General features: G+C 29.1%; 1 long non-coding RNA gene across 1 annotated transcript; it reads left to right on the forward strand.

The window, feature by feature from the left end:
- The first annotated feature begins 1,400 nt into the window (after positions 1 to 1,400).
- Positions 1,401 to 11,059, forward strand: LOC129217138 (uncharacterized). Its single transcript, XR_008580193.1, has 3 exons — positions 1,401 to 1,607; positions 8,200 to 8,262; positions 9,352 to 11,059. It is a non-coding gene; the product is annotated as an uncharacterized LOC129217138 (long non-coding RNA).
- Positions 11,060 to 13,807: the final 2,748 nt, after the last annotated feature.

Consider the following 13,807-nt stretch of genomic DNA (forward strand, 5'->3'; position numbering starts at 1 on the left):
ATAACAGCCTAGGAATAATTACACAGATAAACAATATAGAATAGTTTCAAAAAGTAGAACTGTAATAAATTAAAATAGATTGGACATCTTTCTGCGAATGGAGAAAAAATCTCAAGAATAAAAACAAATATCAAGCAGTAAAAATCCTCAACATATAAGCACTTTAACCTGGAGCGTTTGTTGCTGCTCACAGCTACTGCACCCCACATGATACTTTGATTTAAATACTTCAGTATTTATCTTTAAGCATGTGACAATATCTGGAACTGGCAAGAAAATCAAATCTGCATGTTATTTTTCTGAAAGTCATGAAGCAATTCAGCAATAAAAGCATGATTGACAGATCTTTTAAAGGATGATGAGTGAATTATTTAATTTGAGATTTCCGTTACACAGAATTCTATTAAATAGCAGAAGCTAGAAGGAAAAAAATGATTGTTTGATAACTGTTTTATAATTCAAAAAGGTAAGAATCTGCATCAGATGAATATACTCCTGTTTAAAAACATAATTTGGTCAATAGGTACCTGCATTTTGAAAAAGAAAAATGCATAAATTATTTTTCTTCTAGAAAATACCATATTTTGCTCCTGTCTGTAACTTTGCAATTTTACTCAAATGAAACAGATACACTATATAGGAAGCTAAATATAATAACTATTGCAGAAATAGTTATTAGTTAACAGAGAAATCACATTTCGTCTAACGAGCAAAGTATTAAGTTCATAGCAAGAAATTATTGAAATCAAATCCTTATTACTTTATATCCATAATAACGACGTTCATCATTGAGCGAAACCGTTTTGTAAGATACTATTAAGATGCATTTCTTTAGAAATTAGTTGATTTAATATGAAATCTACACTGAATTACAAGCCGTTATCTAAGTTTACTTATGCTTTAATTAAAATATGAATAAAATTGTACCATTGTTTGTTTCCTTTATGAATCAAAGCAAAATCCTCTTTGTTCTCATGTTCACGAGCGCCAAACCATTACGAGATCACTTTGAAGAAAGAGAAATACATAAATTAATCATTTCATCTCAATAGCTCAATATTAAATACATTGTAACATGTTATTGACATCAAATCACATTTATGACATTTAAGATCGAGCGAAACCATTTTGCAAGTCATTAGGCAGTTTTTGAATAAATATTCGTTGAAATAACAAATGAAACTTGCAACATTACTAATTTCAAGAGTTAATTTGTGTTTTTGTGAAACATAAATTCAAATTAATCATTAAAACGTACCTCACAATCAACTAAATCCTCAGGCCCCCTCGTGTATCTACCGTTTGTTCGCGCGCCAAACCATTGCGTCGCCAAATGTCAAGGTTGCCGTAAATTTCCCTGTAAAAATCGCCAGGATTTAGCTGTAATTAATGTCCGCCTATGTATTTCACCGCTTCTTGCATCAAATGACAAGCATGTGGAGGAATGGCAAAATATTTCTCTTAGATCCTTGGAAAAGAAAGAAAGCATGAGAAATGTTGCAGAAACAGCGGATCCTCAAAGATGCAAGAACAACTCCTACAATTTATGTTGCAAACAATTATTGTGAAAATGCACATGATTGAAATCCCTCCTAAGGAATAACGAAGTAAAAACTTAACTTTTGTTATAAAAAATATATTTAACTAAAAATCACGGTGTGTAAAAAGAACTTTGCAATATGCTTGACATTGAGTATTTAACTAATAACTTTCTCATCTGCGATTTGTTACACTTTATAAATTTGTTTCCGAAAGAGCATGAAGCATATTTAAAAGGTTTTAAGTATTCAGTACCTCTTCCCCCTAGTCAAAGTCAGGGCCCGATCAGGCCTGGATGAAGCCCTTGTAAAATTTGGTTCTTAATTAAGAAAAAAAAAAAAAAATGCTCACATTTTTCGAAATAAGTTTACAAAAAGGGTTGAAAGAATGAAATTTACCCTATTTTGGTGCCTCCAAAGTTTATCAGACCTTGGTCATATTCGTTGTTTTAAATTCGATACTGTACGAGACAAATGCAGTGGATAAGTATTACAGTTTGGACACTTTTTAATAATTGCAAAATAAACATATCTTTGTAAGATCCAATTTCGTTCAAAATTTTTCTTTTGAAGCATACCTAATTCTTTTCAGATTTTGATTTTGCAAATTACATACAAGTAATTTAATCTTTCAATTAAAATGCATCCGGATGGCCAACTGGGGGGGGGGGGGGATTTTCAAGGGATTTTTCTCTTTTTTGAAGGGGAGAGGACTTTGACTCTTGAGGGTGTTTTCGTGGCATTTGGGGGGGGGGGACACCCCATTACAGAAAAAAGAGCAATTTTTGCTTCGGCACATGTTTAGCAATTTTTGCCATTTGTCCTCTCTTTGTTTCAACAGAGAAATCATGGTATTATATAGACTTACTTGAGACGCAAAATATTGTTTAATCTATCGATCCAAAATACAAAATGGCATATTTTCTTGATTATTAGGTGTTAATTCGCTGTTTTTAATTGGAGGCGTTCCGAGTACTCAGTAACTACTCGGTACTCGGCCAAATTTTGATCAGGTACTCGGCCAATACCGAGTAGCTGTAAAAAAACTGAACAGTGTTCAAAGCAGATTTTACAATTAATAAAAAAGTGCAAGCATATAATGTACTGCAATCTTTTACAAGTCAAATTCAAATTTTGTGAATAATGAAGTTTGTTATGCTTCAATGGAGTAAATCTTATACTTTAATGCTCTAAAGATAATGAAACTTATTTATTAAAGATGGGGCAAAAAAAGGTAAGTACAGAAAAAAAAATTTTTTAATGGATTTTTGCCACGAACAAAATTACCTATAGAAGCATAAAAATACCTTTTATGAAAAAATAAAACAACGTTAAAAGCACAAATGTGCCCTAACGTTGCAGGCACGAGTTTTGGCATTACAAGGAATGCTTTTTTCAATGCACAAAATGTGAGCTTATGGATTGAAAGACATCCGACAAAAGTCGGATTTTTTTACATTCATTAGCTCACATTTTAAGCACTGAAAAAGATGTTCAGTGTAATGCAGAAACACGTTTTTGCAGTGCTCCCGCACATTTGTGCTTTTAATGTTGTTTCATTTGCTTAAAAAAATATTTATTTTTGGCAGACTAGAAGTATAGATTGATATAATGTGTTTTAATGCCAACTTGATAATTCCTACCTTTTGTGTATTTCTTTATTTTTAATTTAAAAAATAACTTTTTTGTAAAATTATTGACAGATAAAATATTTTAAATAATGCATAAATTAAATTTCAGCTGAAATTTTGTTTTAAAAACTATTATTTGGACATTGAAGTCTTATTCCAATGAGTTCAAAAGTCGTCACGTGTGTGTTGGTGGTTCTTCTTAAAACATACTTGGCCAAAGTGCTACTCGGTACTTCTCTATTGTAATGGATGTTACGCTATTACATGTTTCTTAGAAACATAACCTTGAAAAAGTTTCAATAGATTATGTTTTAATAAAGTGTGAAGACTAAAATAAAACATATTCCATGCATAAAAATAAGTTCTAAATGTAGACAAAGAGATAATTTTCATTCACATATTATGGTTTTTTTTTTCTTACAAATGGACTTTGCCCTTTAGCCTTTAAGCAACTGAGTGTGTATGCAAACGAACAGTCTGAAAATTTGTTCAAATATTTTTCTTTGTTAATGAAATTGTTCTTTGTTTAATGAAATTGTTAAAATATTATATAATTTTACAATGATCATCTCTAAGATTGCTATTTGAATATGAGGAAATCTTATTTTGTGCCCTGTAGCTACGTTTTTTTTTAGCAGTCTACAGTGCAGATTAAAAAAACTAAAGATAGTCTGCAAGGTAAATTACCTTAAAAATGTATAGTAAGGCTTTTATATTAATCACCACCACTAGTGATGTAGATTGGGTAAAAACCCAGTGGGTAGGTAAATATTTTTTGGGTAAATACCCAAAAATTGGGCATTTTACAAAAATTGCAAAAAAGTGAATGGGAATTTTTTTTAAAATCTAAATATGAAATAATTGGTAAAATTGATACATACACATGTATAACACAGTTTATAATATTTTTATTGAAAGATTTGATGAAATTATGAAAGAAACATATTGTGAAGAAAAGAATCTTTCTTTTTAATGTCATAATTGGAGAAGTATAAGCAATTTAATGATGAACTTCAGGATTTCGAAATCACAATCTAGGTTAGTCATATTCAAAATGAAAAAAAAAAAAAAAGCATGAGGGATGTTTGGAAGAATAAACTGAGAAGTTATTAAGACTATGATGTTATTTACTTATTTTATTGCCGTTTTAGTGATAACGTGGCAAATATAGAAACAATTTTCAAATTAATAAGCAAAAAAAAAAAAAAAAAAAAATCAAAATATTGTTTTCTGTTGCCTTGCTCATTTGCATTTGCTCCCTGGTGCTTCATGATGAAAATTTGTTCAAACTATTTTTATTACACACAATTAGTGATGTAGGGTTGGAAGGTAAATATTTTTTTTTGTATTTATCCAAAGGCAGGGTAAATCCCCTAGTAATTGCGCATTTTGCAAAAAAAAATTAGGTGATATCAAAAGGTGATGATTTTTTTTTAAACATAAAACTTAAAATGAAAGAATAAAAATATAAAAATTTACATATTATACTTTTTTTAATTAAAGGCTTAATGAAAAAATGAGATGCAGAATACGCCTGAACACTTGAACTAGGTTTGGAGGAAATTTCTGCAAAAGATATATTCTAAATAAGGAGGTAGTAATAATAAATTGAGCGACATTTCGTTGCATTTTGATGTCATGCAGGGACATATTACTGGGTTAAAAAAGACTAGGACCTTAAAAAATTGGATGTTTGCTTTTTTTTTGTAACCAGTTAAGCTTTTTACTTTATGTAAAATTGCTTTTTATATCTGAAATTTGGCTATCAACATTGATTAGGCACATCCAATACATTTAATTTGAATTAGTGATGTGCCGGATCGTTAAAAAAGTAGATCCGTGGATACGGATCTCAATTTTTTTTTTGCCCAATTCACCTATCCAAGTGTAAAATTTGCTACGGAAGGTATTCCCCTACGAATAATGACTATGAAATTGCTACCAATCACGCGTATAAAGGCTTAAAATTGCGTTCAAAATTTACTTAACAAGATTATAGCTCCTACTGTATATAAGTTGGAAGTTTCAAATAAATATCAAACGCAGAAAACTTCGTTCTTTCAATTCGGGCCAACATTTTTAACGTACAGGTGAATTTTTACTACCCTAATTGTGAAAAACGTTGTTGGTTTTTAATTAATATTTCCGGTAATTAAAGTTCTACAAAAACGAGGCCAAGCTAAGAACACTTTCGATCAAGTCACCTTTTCAACGAAAAATGAACTATCAAAATCGGTTCATCTGTTTAGGAGCTACGATGCCACAAAAATACACACTTTTAAAACTTTTTTCCCCTTCCTTTTTGCAACCGGGGGGGGGGGGGTGTACAAATTGACTTCTGAAATGATACCTTATAATTCAAATAGGGAATAAAACCTAATTTAACCGGAACTTAAGAGCCTTTTATTCAAGTATTTAAAATTCTTTAGAATAGAAATGATCCGTTTAAGATCTGTCAGAAAAGAAACGGATATGGATACAGATCTTTATTTTCCCTCGGATATCGGCGGATACTGATACGGATATCCGGAACATCACTAATGTGAATATCATATTAGATTGCTAAGTTGTTTCGCACAATAATTCTTTAAATATGTGATCAAAATACAATTTTTGGGCAAAAATTTATTCTTTTGTATATGGTTGGTTATGTACATAGTGGAATACATACAGAAAAATATTTTAGTTGAATATAAATTTTTGAAATAAATACCCAGGTAAATATCCATTTTGGGTATTTACCCAGTTATATACCCTGGGTATTTACCCTTAAAAATAAATACCCAGGTATTTTACATCACTAATCACCACCGAAGAAAGCCTTTTAGAATGAAACACAGGCTAAAAAAGCTTCATAATTAAAACTGAGTGCAGATAGCTCCCTGAGCAAGTACTTTTGATTTCTCAGCTGCTGATTTTTTCTGCATGGATTTAGGCATCTTTTTTGCTTTTTTAAAAATTCTGTTTCATTTCAAACTGGATTATTTGTCTACTTATAATTTGATATAGGTGCAGAAAGCAAAAAAAGAATTTAAAAAATCATTTCAATTTATAAATAGTCTGACTGTTGCAGATTCATGATAGACCCCTTTTCAGAAATCTGCAACAGACATTACAGTGTTGTGCTGTTTCCACTTCCAGGATTCTGTGCAATCAGTGGAATTCATTGTATGAAGTTATTAGTGATTATTACATTATTATTATGCCTATTACAATATTATGATACTGCATTCTTTGTTTCTTGTTGGGGGTCGATTCAGACTCAAATTGGAACACCTCTGCAGCTCTTTCACAAAAGTTTATATTGTAAAAGCAGCCCCTTCACAAAACTATACATCGTGAAAGAGGCCACTTGACAAAATTTTGAATCTTAAATTTAGACCATTTACAAATTTTAATTTGTAGAAACAATTTTTTTTCATCATTTTTAAACTTAATCAATTCATCCAAAAGCCAAAAAAAAAAAAAAAAACTCCAGCTTCCAATTCATTCTCAGTGAAGTCCTGCAAGTCAAAGGGGTTGTGATAGCTAAACATGCTGTATACGAATGGGAGGATTTTTTTTACAAGAAATATATAAATTTAAAAAATGTCCAAAACAAAGTTCTTTTTTTTTTCACAAAAAGAAAAAAGTTAATTTTTTTTCTCAAAACATGTGAACCTAAAAATAAAAACCTGGATCGACCCCTGCTTATACTTGTAGTTTCATTCAATACCATTAGGGTTTTATCCTACGTAACATTTGCAACAGGCATCAAAGCAGGTATTAAAGTACATACAATTATTGATATTGCCCCTGAATTGCCACCTTGATCTTTTTTCTCTCCTTTTTCTATGTAAAGTCATAATTAATTTTTTGATTTCCTTCAGAAAATATTCAACTTCCTACAAAGCTCATCAGACTGAATAATTTGTTCCCTTTATTTCTTTTAAAATGGTTTGATAAAGTTGATTTCGGTTAATAGGCTAATCCTAATAACCGACTGGTCCGATTAAACGAACAGGACCTGTGCAGCTTGATCAAACATGCTACATTTAAATTCCCTTGTTATTATTGCTAGCCCCATATGGTGAGCACACAAAGAAGAAACACTGCTGTTTGCAAAATTTTTAAATTGAAATAAAGCGAATAATCTTTTTACACTCGTTTAGCAACGTCTTCAGACCAATACGATTTTAGTTATTCTTTTGAGTCTGCAGCGATTCAATTCAGTAAACAGAAGTAACTAAAAGTGTGAGAGAGAGAGAGAGAGAAAAAAATAAATGCTAAAAAGTACTAATCAGTCATTCAAAATTCCAATGTAAACTACAAATTAAACTTTCTTTTTTTGAAAAATTTACATAGTATTGAACTTGTTTACTAAACCGAAAAAATTTAAAACTTCAATAAAATTTTGATTTTTGCTGGGATAGTGCCCCCATGCAATGGGAGTTTCATTAACCATTTTTTCCTGTATATATTTCTGGGCTGAATTGAAAGCTAAAAGAAAACATTTTTAATTTTTATTGCACTAACTATTAAGTTTGTTGACCCACTTGGGAAACTCGCTTCAAGCGGGTAATTTATTTTTTTTTCCCAATTTGTTCTCATGTCACTTGGTTTAATTAAATGGATTTTTGGTCCCAATAAGTGAATAATATTAAAAAGGCTCGTGTAACTGGATTTGTTTTGGTTCTTTAAGGTTTGGTCCGATTAACTGGTGGTCCCATTAAGCGGATTCTACTGTACTTTTTGAAATTATACCCCATACCATTATTATCTGTGCTGCAATTTTCAATCACAAACTGATTGTTTTATGACTAGTTTCTAATTTTCCCAATTATAAATTAAAAGACAAAAATGATTATGTTCTGTAAAACTGTTACCTTGAAATCTATTTTAAATTGAATGATATATAAAAATCAATTCCAAGATTCATCTAATTTGTTATTGAAAAGCATTTAAATATTGAACTAATGTTTAAATTTCAAACATGTGTTTGATAAATTTTATTCAGTTGATGTTATAATTTGTTATCACATATTTTTCAGGATAACTTGATTGGAATTTGTTGAAACTGATGAAGTCTGCTGTTGTAATTAAATAGAATTAAAGTTTGTATTTCTAAAAAAAAAAAAAATGAAGTTTCATTTTACATGCTTCCAAAGTATAATCATAGATGAAAAAACCTGATTTTATGTATTTATTTTTTTTAATAAACTTTCTGAAAGTTATTTCTTGAAAAAAAAAAAATGTACGTTTTTCTAACAAACCTATAATTATGTATTAGTGTCTATTGCTTATTATCTATCATGTTTTACTTAGTAGTTTTTAGGTTAGTCATTAAAAAGGGATAAAAATCCACTCTTAATATTTAAAATTGAAGAATGTCTCTTTATCTATATAATAATAGAGAATAAACTTTTGTTTGGGGGTGAATGTGCTTTTGCTTTAAACTTTCTTATCACATAATTCAGCATCACTGTATCACAATGCCTGACATCATAGTAACTAAATATATGACCAATAAATAAAAAAATGTATAGGGAAATTTAACCTATAAATAATAATAATTTGAAAACTTATATACATTAAATGTATTCTAGAAAATAAGTATGTGTTACAATAATTTGAAATGCTTTGAGAGATAAAAAAGTATTTGCTTAATTTTTTTTTTAAATATACAGTATAACTTCAATTTAACAATACTTGATTTAAGGATTTTCTCTATTTAATGATACGTTTCACTGGTCTGGATTTGACTGCATTCCATGTCTATGCTCCTTGATTTAACCATTTCCTTGATTTCCCGATAACTTTTTCCTGTCCCTTGACAATCGTTAAATCAAGGTTATAATGTATTGTGTATAAGTTTTGAGAGTTAAGTTCTAAGCTTTGCGGTTTGTTGTTGAGCTCTGTTTTTTTACATCACATAAGAAACTTTTTCTCATAAGGAATGCCTAATGTATATATCTGTTCATAACTACTTTAAACTATATTTGTTGTGCCTTTTTGTATGTTCATGTTGTTTTTATGCACTTCTTAGGGGGGACTATTCCAGTGTTGTACGCAATTTTTCACTTCATACCCACATTTCATACATTTTAACAGTTAAAATAAAGACTACAAATAATATTTTTCCCATTATATTTTACTTCTTACAATACTTATATGTATGATATTGTATTATTTCTCTTTCACAGACAATTGTGATCCAAATCTCAAACGGAGGAAAAGACTTCCAACTTCTCAGCACAGACAACTAACAGAAGTGTACTTGAAGGACAATGAATTGTACTTAGTTTTTCAAAGATGTCGAAACCCAAGTCAGTTTGCTGTACACATTGCCAGAATGTTATTCACCCCAGAAGAATTACGTGATTCAAACTGTAGAGGTGTTAAAGACAAAAGTCCTCTTGACAGGCAACGGTTGGAATTTATTAGAAATTCTGTTGTAAAGTATTATAATGTGTTGCCTGTGTATGAAATGGAAGTTTGGAAACAATGCATGCAAAGCATTGATTCTCGCTGCAGGCATGAAAGAAGGCCAAAATTCAGAACACTTTTAACGTCCGTAAGTTGTAGTGATGACAACTGATTTACCATGTGTGTATATCATCCCAGTTTGTCTCTGTAAATATAGTGCATTTTAACATTGAAAACAATTTTAAGGAAAATATCATTTAACCAATATGAAAGTAAAAACATTGTTGCCATTGATATTAACAAAAGATAGTTTAGACTTAAGTTTCATAAGTTCATATCTTGCAGCATATTCAACATTTGTCCCATGTTTTTGAAAGTTAACGTGTAGTTTCTCTTGATAAATGTTTTTCCCACATGACTTGATGCTATATTAATTCAAGTTGCATTTATGTCCACATTTATCAATATTTTTTTGCTTTTATTGGATAAATTCCTTTATAAAAATTTTTTTAATGACTTTTATTTTTCATGTTTTCTTCAGCCTATCTTGAAGCCAATGTAAAATTATTTAACTGAGCAAAGCTTTTGAAATATCTTTATTTCTTCTCATTATAACTATAAATCCTAAGTATTTTGGGGGGAAACAGTTTTATTAAATTGTACTGATTTGTGTAGCATGTTTATAACCTGAAGTTTTATATCAAAGAATTTTTTCAGATTGCTATTTTACAATAGTGTCGAACTAAAATTTTTGTGGTTAGCTATACCTCTAACACTTTTTTTCAGTGCCCTCTTAATCAGCTTTTTGTTCTTACTATTTATTGATTTATTTTATTTATTTGCATGTTTTTTAAACTCAGTTTTAAATTTTCTATTCAGTTCATCAACAAAATTTTGTTTTTACAAAACTTTTTTAAAGCATGATTACTGTTTAACTTGTAATACATTTTAAATTTAAAATGTAGTGAAAAATATAAATCTTCAGTTTATGATTTTAATCGGTAAAGTTTCAAAAAGCATTATATTGTACATTTTTGAATGTTCCAGAGTTTCGCCTCTTCTAGTCGAATTTAATTGCCTCCTTTCAATTTTTATTTCTTGTTTTTTATTATATAGAAATTTGAAATTATCTCTTTGTTTTGTATAATTTTTAATGCATGTTGGTTTGCATCAAGTCTTTTGTTTCTTTGTATTTTCTCAATATATTAATTTTCATTTAACTTAAGCTAAGGGTTCACTCACTTTAGATACACTGAACTCTAAAAAAAATTAAACAAATTTCTCAGTTTCTCTCAGGATATTTTCATTATCATGTGTGTTGTCATGAAACAAATACTAATTACTTCTGAATTTGTGTGTACATTTTCAGATCAATTGATTTTGCTGTTAATGTTATTTTTAAAAAATTAAAAATGCTTGAAATGCTGTTATTAATGTTCTTTTTTTGTTAAAATTACATTTTACATGCAAGAAAATTTACTATTAAGTAATACAGGCTTCAACTCGGAAAACATATTGTTCGAATCTGATTTATGATTTTAAAATGAATTTGTTGTTAAAATTTCTGTCTGAAAATCATAAATTAAAAATAAATAAAAGTATGAAAACTTGCTTCGTTTTACTCAATCAAATATTTTTTGAATTTTTTTCCAAAGTCTTCAGTAATTGAAATTTTCTATATTTCCCTACAGATCATTAAACATTTTTTTCTTTTCTTTTTTTGATTCTACCTGTACTTCCTTTTGCATTTTTAACAGTTAATTCTTGCTGCTTTTATCACCATCATTATTATTTATGTTCTTTTCCCCCACTGCATTTTTCAATATGATAAAAACAATATAGACAAGACTTTTTTTAATAATACTTTATTTTTCTGTATCAAATTGTTATCATATACATTATTTCAATTTCTTAATGTAACTTTTGTTTATTGAATGTTACTGAAATCTGTTTTTCTCTTTTTTTTTCATAGATTGTTTTCCACTTAGATGATGAAGTTATTTTCATTTGAAGCTTGAGATATTTTTGAATAAATTTTGACTTTATTTTCTCTTTTTTATTTTTGAAAAGATTTGATCAATTTTCTCCCCCTCCTCCAGCTTGTTTATTCTAGTGCTAAAAACTAATATGTTCTTTTATGACCTTGTTAAAAAGATTTTCAATGTCTAAGTTATGTACTATATAACTTTATTATCACTGATTTCTTGTCAGTACCTGAGCATTTTCCTAAAACATTCACAAGTAAATGTTGCATATTAATTTGATTGTCCTCAAAGTTCTTGTTTGATTGCTATTAAGATGCCTGAAGATAAAATTAGTTCTTTCTGGGAACCAAGAAACTTGAATTAAATGGTGTACCGTAAGCAAAATTTAAAAGAGCAAATTTAGATTTCAAATTCTTGTGTAAAATTTTTGTTTGATAAATATTTTGTTTGTGCTGTTTCTTGTTCACTATTTTGACGCATATTGAAATCTTAATAGACAATTATAACAAAGAAAGTTCACAACTTGATTAGTTCTTAATACGCTGTAACTTCACACAGCTTAATGTCTAAAGCTCTTAGCTTCATTTTACAAACTAAACTTAACTATGTGGAAGCGTGCTAGTGTGCTAACTTAATTTTAGGTACCAGTTTGAAGGTAATCTTAACTTCATTTTACCACCGACTTGGTTATTGACTGTTCCAGATTGATGAGTCCATTACAAAGCAGTCTCTGGATGTCATAACCAGGCTGTCGATATATACTTTTACTGGTTCCTATGTGTTGAGTAAAATTATTCACTCCTTAATGCAAACTACTCCATTTATTTAAACATATCCTTAAATAACCTTCAAAAAACTATAACTTTACTTCCTGTCTCCTGTTCTAAAATCAAAACTAAAATTCTTTTGCATTGGATAAATAAACTAATAAAAAATGTAGCAAAAGTCAGTATACTTTTTAATCCATAGTATCATAATTATGTGTTTGCAGTTTTGAACGCCTCAAATTTGAAGAATATTGAGCCCCATCTCATGCACGTTTAAATTTTCTTTGGGGCTTAGTTGAGATTTGTAATAAATGTCTTTCAATTTGGCATCTTTCCTAATACTGCTTCATCAACATGTTTAAACCTATTAATTTTTAAAATCTTAAGATAGAATCCCATGAGTTTGTTTTCAAAACCTATTTTGTATTGTGTATACTGTTTAAAAATTAATAACTTTTGTAAAATTATTTATGTATTAATCTTAATATTCTTGTATGAAAAATACATTACCTCCTTTTAAATTCTTTAGGCTTCAAAAACCAGCAATCCAGGGCTCATTTTAATCAAGCTCAAAACATCTATCCTCCCCAAGGACAAAAAGCTGCCAAAGTATATAATTGTTTCCATTGCAACTATGCAACAAGAAAGAAAACTCACTTTGAAGTTCATCTTCGTATTCATTCTGGTATTCGTCCATTCTCTTGTGATAAATGTGGAAAGACCTTTATTCAGAAGCAACATCTTAAAACTCATATGATTACTCATCTATCAAAAATGTTTAAGTAGCTTTCTCTTGTGTTTACTTAGGTAATATGAATGGAAATGCCTATTGTTTCTAGTGTACTTCTGTCTTGTTTGATACTTTAAGATTAAATGATACCAAAATAAGACTGATATTAACTCTGTTATTTGTGATATGTTTTGAAATTAACTATTGGGAACTTGACTGGAAAAAAATTTATTATTACTGTCATAACAAAAACATTTGTAGTGTTTCTTTTAACTTAAAATACAATGAAAAGATATTAAAAAAAATTACTTAGTAGTTTGTTATATTTTTGTGCTGGTTTTTAATAATAACAATAAAATTTACACTATTTAATTCAGTATTTAATTTTTGAACAAACATAAAATTCATTTTGGTCATTTGCTTTTGAATTGTAAAGAAAGTTGTGGCTTGCTTCCCCCCCCCTACACACAATTGTTTAAATATAAAATGCAATTAAATATTTTCTTTTCCTTACATATCGTGTAAAAAGAAAACCTTCCTTTTGCAGATTTCTATGTTTGTTGGTACAACAATATGCAGGGGTTAAGAAACGAAGAAATTAGTTTTTGAAGGTAACTAAAACATGACTAGTTGTAACCCGATTTTTACATCTACACTCGTTAAATGAGTGATTGAACCAGCTTTTTTTTGAAAAAATTCTCCTCCTCCACATGTTTTTTGCAAAACCTAACTTGATATGTTTGCATGATTT

Source organism: Uloborus diversus, chromosome 2 (assembly GCF_026930045.1).
Source record: "Uloborus diversus isolate 005 chromosome 2, Udiv.v.3.1, whole genome shotgun sequence".
NCBI classification, from domain to species: Eukaryota; Metazoa; Arthropoda; class Arachnida; order Araneae; family Uloboridae; genus Uloborus; species Uloborus diversus.